At 38.7% G+C, this 9,216-nt stretch overlaps 1 protein-coding gene across 1 annotated transcript in view; it reads right to left on the reverse strand.

Moving 5' to 3' along the window:
* FOXN1 (forkhead box N1) overlaps positions 1-473 on the reverse strand; it is a 32,241-nt gene extending 31,768 nt beyond the window's left edge. Inside the window, exon 1 of the mRNA XM_053457084.1 lies at positions 163-473. The gene's annotated coding sequence lies outside the window, so the exon portion shown is untranslated. The remainder of the gene's footprint in view (positions 1-162) is intronic.
* Between the last annotated feature and the right edge of the window lie 8,743 nt (positions 474-9,216).

Below are 9,216 nucleotides of genomic sequence, written 5' to 3' on the forward strand. Positions count from 1 at the left end.
CAAATAACTGAATCTACCTTATACATCTGTTTTTTGACAATCACAAGCTGAAGCCATAGTGAACCAACTTCACAACAGGTACATTATAATAATGCATGAAAGATAAATTAATAATAAAATATTTTTGGCTAGTGAGCCCACTGTACATCTTTTTTAGCCTACCTGTGTCCTCTGATGTTCTGGTTATGCTCCTTATAGAGTGGAAAAAGGTTCTCTGGGATAAAGCTCCCCAAGATGTGTATGTATCTCACCAGACATCCAACCACCGTCTTCTACCTGGTAAAGTCACACCAACTGTCTTCAGCAAACCGTATTAAACCAGGTGAACCGGGAAAAGGATTTCACTTTGGCTTTCACGCCTGAGTTCTAGAATACTGGTGGGAGATGTACGATCCTTCCTCTTTGCCTTCTACTGAAGCACATCAGCGTTCTGCTGCTGTAGGCTGAGAATTAGATCAGGAGAACAAGTCATAGGTGGAGGATTCTTAATGAAAGGATGTTGAAACAGCCTGAAGATTACATCAGTTAAAATAAGGCAGGCAGGTGGCTGTGTGAGCCAATTATATCAACTCTTTTTTGCCCCAGGCAAACCTGCATGTAATAAATGAGTTTGAAAAAAAATCCGAGCAAGTGATTAGGTTACAGTTGTTTTTATGTGAGTGAACATGAGAGAGAGATGTCTTTTAAGATTTCTGCACCCTCACTTAACAGTTGATAATAGTACATAGCCTGGCGGGGTAACACAAAATGTTGTGGGGTCCTGACTACATGTATTTTTCTTATTTTGAATTTAAATGTTGCGTGAAGTCAGAACTCAGTAATGTGCAGTTATACCATGGACTAACAAAATACAAGGTGCCAATTTAACTTGCCAGTCCGGTTCTGGCAAGGCCACACACTACTCTTTTAGACTCCAGCAGATGGCCGCATGCTAAAGGAGTACATCAGGTGAAATAAGGGACTTACTGGCGAATGGAAGGCGCTATTGGGAACCAATCTACTGACCAAATGCCCGACAGCCAGGCCAAGTCTGATTTTTTTTCATAGCATAACGTGTTCTAAATATACTTAATTTTATGTTATCCTTCTCCAAGGGGCAGCCTATAATGTATTTTTGCCACTGTCCTATGTTCCTTATAATCGGGTATTAGATTAATACTGTGAGTAGATGCATTAGAACGTGAATGGGTTTATTATATTGAATAGTTAGAAAAATAAAATAAAACGAATATGTGTATTATATTGGAAAAAGCTGAATGAGTATAGATCAATGGCTATGCCGATAGGAACAGCGTTTCCTGTTTCCTACTTGCACAAGATTTACATCAATATCCCTGGCCATTAAGTAGTTTTGCCTCTCTTGCGGCAGTGGACTGCGAGGGAAAACATGTGGAAAAAATGGAAGTAATTATAGTTAGACATGGTTTGTCAAATTGAAAGGACCAGCGTACTGTGGCTTCTGCAATTAATAGAAGACGAATATTTTCTGTTAAGATTCTTGGATAGATTTCCTCCATGCTTCCCTCTTCAACTTTTTCATTAAATGGCGAGCTTTAGGTTGGAATGCGATGATAAATGTCACCCTACGCCATCCAATATCCATTAAAAAGGGCCAACCTCAATGAGTTTCACCTGCAAAAAAGACTGTCCCTGTATAATATAGTGCATACATGTTTTTAGAAAACTTTTTCATCACTCTGCAACTCAACTTTTTAGCAAATCAATAAAAGACAATAATAAAATGTTCTAAATTCCTGTCTCCTACAATCCGCATAAAAAAGGTTCACAACTGTTGACATTATCTCACTACATAACAAATGTGTTTTGTGGTAAACACATACAGTTAGTCATTCAGATAGTTATCAGAATGCCAAGTAGTTTCTGGATGCCCAACTTCTTACATTTTTCGGGTATATTCTGGGGTCATTTACATATTTTGACATTTTGACAAATAATGTAGGTTAAATAGGAGATGGACTTCACTGAGGGTATTTCTATTCTGTTATTTGAAAACGTACACTGCTCAAACTCTCAGGATCCAACTGAAGCCATTGCCTAAAATATATGTATTCTGTACTTGGCTTGTATATACTATTTGTCAGCATGCACCTAAACACCTTGATCTATATTTTATAACCTCTTAAAATCTTTGTAACTTGTTTTATAGCTTGTACGGATGCTAGAAGAAAGGAGGAGGGTATGCTGAGTATGCAGTATTTTTATAACATAATTTATTCCACGGCAGATGAGCTGAAATCTGTTCAAAATCTCTTAACACGAAGATAGGCTTTTGTAAATTATGCATTCTTCTCATTCAGTGAAATACTTCAAAAGTATTTCAATTTCCTCAAAACTATGCAAGTAGGATGTTATGCTACTGGCTTTTCATAAACCAATAGAATCTGCCACAACACATGACGATGGGGTTATTGGGAATCTTTTGAGGTTTGTTGTCAGTGTGCCAGCTCTCCTAAAAATATTTTGTGCACCTATAAGCTGGGATGGGTTTGGTCCAAATGCATGGCTCACTTCACCAATAGTGGAGGAGTGCAGGGCAGAGCCAAGCTAGCTAAAGGTCCTTCTCTAGTATTTTGGTAGTTTCTTTATATGGCGGGTGAGTCCAGCTTGGCTCGCACATAGCTTGCCTTGGCTCATTCACTTCTCTCTGATGTATCCATCAAACTAAGGACCCAACTCCGCACAAACTAATTGAAAACAAAATTGTTTATGGGGTACCCCATCCAGCTGTGTGTTTTGGCTGTGGGCTGCCCTACACCAGATCATGGCAGCACCTCAACTGCCCCTCAGCATTTACTTCCACAGCCGCCAATTTTTCTACTGAGCTCTATAACAGTATATTGTGATGCTCTGCCCCATAGGAACCTGCCTTCCATATCCCCAACTGATGCATTGACTGTGTCAAGTGGTGTACTGGGGAGACAGATTTCCAAGTAATGCAATCTATACAGGTTATGTGGCAGAGGGCCTGCTGTACGATTGGATTTGCTGTCCTAGGTCAGAATACACCACTGAGACCATCCAGAAATCAAACTGTGGGACAAAGTAAATCCTGTATTTATTGCTGTTGAAGATCCTATGTTAACTGAAAGGACCATGTGGTCAGTGGTCATCCGACAGTAGGGGAAGAAATATGTATGTTCAGTGAGTACTGTGAGTACTGTGAGGGTCTTTCCCTCTTAGCTAGAGACATGTGAGAGGTATGCTACGTTCACAATGTCTTTCTCTCTTTTTCTTGCAATGTTATAACAACCATTGGTTGGGAAGGTAGTTGATGTGTCCTCCTCAAGGGACAGCCTATAATATTTTTTGCCACTGTCCCATACTCCTACTTTATGGGAATTCATGAGCTCTCGTCTTGGAGTTGCCACCAAAAAACAGAAGCTGTTCAGAGATAATTTAGTTTTGGTTAACTGAGGCTGCTCTTATCTATGGTTTCATGGAACAGGGAGCTTTAATATGCATTCTTCTTTTGGGAGGCTGTCAGGGACATTAAACTATTTAATCAACTAAGAATCATTGTTAAACAACAGCATACTAGAGCGGAGAGTTCAAAGACTATGCCCCCTTAAACTAATTTGTACACAGTAAAAGAGGTTTACCTGCACAGTGCCTGCAGGGGCTTCTCACCATGAGCTGAATCTACTGCTTCAGGATGGAGCTGTCACTCACACAAACCCAATGGTCTCTTTCATCCTACATTAGTTATGCACGTTGTCCCTACTGAGTGGAAAGATCTTGTAAATTTACATGATTGCAATTTCTCAACCACAAAAAAAACTTCCAGGTAAACTCTGACACACAGATCACCTGCTACACTCCATTCAGCCTCTGGCTCTTATTATACCATAGACATCGTGACATGTTTCCCATAATGTCAAACCAATGCACTGTATTTACTATATTTCTAATTACACTATTTATCCTTAACCATAATATACAGTACTGGGTTTTACATGCACTCCAATGCATTTACTGCATTCAAAATAGAGCATGCATTGGTTAGTTGTTGGAGTTAGAACATTGGACTTCTGTCTTATTTCCACCCCCCTGGATTCCTCTATGGAACCACGAAGCATTGGTGTGTAGAGGTCTTCTGCATGCTCGGTAGCGATCACATTGAAGCCACTGAACCAACAATCAATCGCATTGTAGCAAAAATCAGTGTTCAGATATCACACGCGTCACTGACCGCTGCTACTCCCATTGACTAGGATGATAGATAAATAACAGTGTCTATTAAAGAAGGAGTTGAGTTATTAATCCCGCCATCCAGCCATGATGTGAACTTTAATGCATATGATAGCCGTGTGGTCCAAGTTCATTTTCGTAGCGTTCTCCTTTCCCCATCCCCTAGCTGTATGCTGCCCCTTCACGTGATATGCTCATGCCACAAGAATCGTAGGACCACAGAGGAAATGGGCAGCTGCAGCTTCTACCTCAGGTAAGTACATTTTTTTTATGTTTAAGAAGACTGTATGTTACAAAGTACTTTAGTATGCATTCTTCCTTAACAAGGATATTGGGGATAGCAAACTACCCCTTTAACTGTATGTGAGGGCTTACGACTTGCCCTCAACTGCCATCGACAACTTGCAAGAATATCTGTCCATCTTTATTCCACAGAAAGACAATGTCTCTTATCACCAATTTTGGGGCTTACTCTTCCAATTACAACACTGTTGCCACAGAAGAAAAACCTGTGACAAAAATAAGAAGGAGTTGAAATAAATAAAGTTGACATGTTTGCCTTGGAGGCATATTTCTTTTTATGCATGCCTTTCTCACCTGGAACCCATTCTCACATGAATTTTTACTGATAAAATCTACAGGGTATCTGTGCAAAGGACATACGGGACAAGGAGTTATAATATTCTTCAAAGCGCACGGTATATTAAACAAGAAAATCACACTGATATCAATGTGAACCATTTCTTTCACACATTCCACTCATATTTTCTCAAAAATCCTACCATTTTTATTGTATGTGAGCCAGAGGGGGTAAGAACAAACTCTCCAGCAAGGGTTAATAGTAGGTCCATTTCATCTTATATGATTCCATATAAGGTATTTTTCTTGCAGATTTTCTCAGCAAATATCAATTAGAATAAAAATAAATTTGGTAATTATCTCTAGCCAGTTTTTTTTTTACACCCCCCCATGCTTCTTGGCATCCATGGGCCTTTAAAAGCTTATAACAACAACCAGTGCTAATGACTCTAATTATTTTTACAAAACAGCAAAAATGGTATCTCTCATTTGAATTGGTACCTTATACATTAGGGGTACAAGGCACATGCCTAGAGGCTTTTGAGCTCTGGGGAGCCTGATGACCGCGACGGGAACATCGTAACAGACCTGTCTCCATTTGCTGGACCACTGGTGATGAGCCCTCTTCCAGTGCCAGGGAAGCAAGCTGGGAGAGGGGCCTAAATGTAAGTATGTGTATGAGGGATAGCGTGAGTGTGTATATGTGATTTGTGTGTATGAGTGTGTTCAGGTATACTGTAAGATTGTGAGTATAATATAGCTCTGTGTATAATAAGCACTTAACTTTACACTCAATTTTGTAGCAAAGGTACTTGTATATAATATGCACACACCATATGAGGTCACTGGCTGATGATCAGTGAGACAGATCAGTAATCAGTGACCTAAAAGTCATTAATCAGATAACAATTTACCAGGCTAAAAATTGTTAAAAATAAATATTATAAAATAATATTATATAAATATTTTTTCTTTATAAATATAATAATAATAATAAAAATATAATGCAACCTGGTACCTATATTAAACCTATCTGTACTATTTTATTATGACAATGCATATAACAGTTATATAATACTGTAATGTAAAATTCAGATAACCTCAAATATCAGTAATTAGTTGAGCTACTCTAGCAATTTAAGAGGTACCTCTCGCCCCAAAAATGTATGGTGTGGTGAGAAGGCATTTAGCTCTAGTTGTAGAACTTATCAACTACTGACTGTCAAACAGCGCATGAATTTGCCGTCCCTCAGAAATCAGAGTGCTTCAGGTTGTCTAATATCGGCATTTCTCCCGACAACAAATGTGAAACTAATGGGGAGAAAAAACCCAAACAAACAAAACCTGCCGGATCATAATTTTTTCAAGAACAGAACTACACGGTTTCACTTTAATGTTTTCCCCTAGCATAGCCAGGCTCCATAATCTTCTTGGCATCTGTTTCATTGTAAGATTTGCTGCTCAGATATATTTCATTACAGTTTCGTACAGGTAATTAATCAAAGTTCCCATGGTGAATTGCAAGAGGAAATGTGTGTCTTTCTGAATTTGCTGTTTTTCTGAGCTCTAGAAAATTTGATATGATGCCTGTGTAATTTATATGAATGTTTTGTGTCATTGAACAGGCAGCCTCACTGGTTATTTTACAACGCCAATAGAGTTACTTCTGCCAGCAGAACACGTCATGAATTAGCCATCTTTCTGCGGTACTATTCTGTACTTATCATAATATGGGTTTTCTGTGCTTAATTTATGCTAAAACCAGAAAACATGTAACCACTAAACTACTTAAGCTTCTCCTAAGTCATCAACAGCAGATGTCATTATAAAGCCATTCTGAATCTAAGACGAGATCAAGGACTGAGAAAAGTCCTTACATCAGGGAAAAGGTGCAGACTGATGGCCCATGTGGGTTTCATATGCCATCAAATTCTATGTTTCTATTAGGTCCAGCCTCGAGGGCCCACTTGTGCCCCAGGAAGAAATGGGGTGAAGGGTATTGCAGAGGGTTGTGTTACCCCCCCTGTAATTGAGATGTTTTCCACAGCTAGGACACATATATTTTAGCTTTCATTATCGTTTTGGTAACATTATTATTCCAAATGCAGTTATGTGTACGCTAGTAAAGTTTACTAGTGCAGTGTACTTTTCTGTAATAAAAATAATAAATAAAGAGTGATAATTAGCTCAGTATTTATGTGTTTTTGGGTCTGTGCCATAGGTTGCAGTGGCATGAATGCGTGTTTTAGAGAAACAATCATGTGATCACAGCAATGACATCCATGCATATCTAGTGCTGATTTAGTACATGATTAAGTCTACTTGCTGACGCAAGAGTAAGGCATTTATACGAGTTTCAGATCCTTTCATCGCTCTATTGCATAGTTTCATTTTATTCATTTTTGTAGTAACCAAGGGTTGTTATTTGGATCACGGTTGGCACAATGTAGCTGATTTCCAAAGTAGGTTATAGCAAAATATATAAACTTTTGATTACTCTCTGAATGTGGAATGCAGAACTACAGGTTTTCTTTACGAGAACAGTTCATGCATTGCAAGTAGCTGTTGTTCTTCAAACCAGCCAATTTATAATCCATATCGTCGGAGAAATGTGCTACTAATTTTATCAAATAAATCATGTGTATGGCTCAGTCATGGTCTTTTGACCTGCTTGGTCTTCTGACCTGCTTGCAAAATTCTTTATTTATTTCAAGTTCATAATTCTGTCCTTTAGTTAGTCTTCCAAAATGAGGGCCATGCATAAAGCAGCCATCGGAGTTAGGTTCACTGGTTATCAAAAAAGTGACATTTGGCACTTTTTTGGTACATTTCACTGTGATCAAGTGATAGAGCAAGAACCAAGAGTCATGTAGTTTAACCAGGTTATTACCACCCAATACACATGGGTTGGGAAAGAAGGAGGAAGAAGGAAATGAGACATAATTGGCACAAATGAATTAAAAAAAATAGACAGTCCCTTTTTGAAACAGAGAAGCCATGTTATTATCCATCACCCCCGTAGTAAAGAAGTACTTTCTAAGATTACTTCCAAGTACATTTATACAGCACGCCGGCATGCTCTCAATAAATTTATCTTAATCTGCTGAACCCGTGTTGCTAATTGTACCAGCGAGCAGTTAGAGTCAACCCTCTTCACATGCACTAATGTCAATTCCTATGTATTTCTGCATAAAATTATAACTGCAGAATCATGACTCTACTTGAAACCCACGATGACATCAGTACAGCTTGGCATTGATGGATATGAAAACAATGCCAAGTTAATCAAAGGGTAATATACAATAAGCTATTTATCAACGTTATCCTGTTCCTGTGACATTCTGATGTTACTTACCTCAATTATTAGGAAAATAATGAGGAAACAGACTTCTATAGATGTCAGAAGAAAATTGTGAAACAATAAAACATAAAACATTTTATTTAAATTCACTGTTCCCACCCAAATGCTGCAAAAACAAAGTTAGTAGTTGCACAGACAAGCTGTAAATAAATGTGCCAGTAAAATAAATTAGCATACGTGAACAAATAGGGGAGTAAAGTGTCCAGTGCTTACGCATGAATGCTACGGAACCCCAGCTACCCAAGCCTCTTAATAAATGTATGTTAACTATAAAACTATTAAAAAAAGACAATGGTTGCCACCATCGACTCAGCCCATAACGTGTCTCTGGGCAGGAGGGAAAAATAACCAAATGATGTGGATGGTAGATGAGTCCAGTTGACCTATCCTCATTTGATGAGCAGAAGGAAAGAGTATGATCAAGAGAAGGCTCACAAACGGATGGGGGGTGCCCCTGGGACTTTCTGACTTGGAGATCTGGGGCCACTGCCAGAGGCACTTTGAAAGTTATGGGCTTTAATGAGAGTCCACAAGGTTGTTCAGAGTTAAATTAAGGAGCATTTAAACACTGAATGGATTTCTCCTGTGCTTGAAAGGGTCCCATTTGGTTACTATGTGTTGTACAAGACTGGTTCATGTATACTACGGGAGATGCCAAGCATGCTTTGGGTTCCTTGAGTATGATGAATGGGACAATTCTGTGAAAGTAGTTACCAGGCCCAAATCCCACACCACACTAAACAAAACAAGCCCTCTGCTAGCCACCATCTTAAGCCAGGCCCATTGCAAGAATAAAAAAGGTCCTTTTGTTTCAATTACGCATATTATTCCTTTAGATTATAAACTCACAGACACCTGATGGAGTCCGTGATTTAAAGCCTGCACTAAAGTTGCACACACTCAAAACCATTTGCAATGCTTCACTGAAGCTCTTTTAGACAAATACAAAGAGCCTGTAAAAAATATAAATTGTGTCATTGTCATTATTTCATTACATTTACTTTATACAAAATATGGAGGAGAATGTAGCACCGATAGTTATGTGGTGCAGTATTGTTATTTTGCTC

Source organism: Spea bombifrons, chromosome 2, assembly GCF_027358695.1.
Source record: "Spea bombifrons isolate aSpeBom1 chromosome 2, aSpeBom1.2.pri, whole genome shotgun sequence".
Classification (NCBI taxonomy): Eukaryota; Metazoa; Chordata; class Amphibia; order Anura; family Pelobatidae; genus Spea; species Spea bombifrons.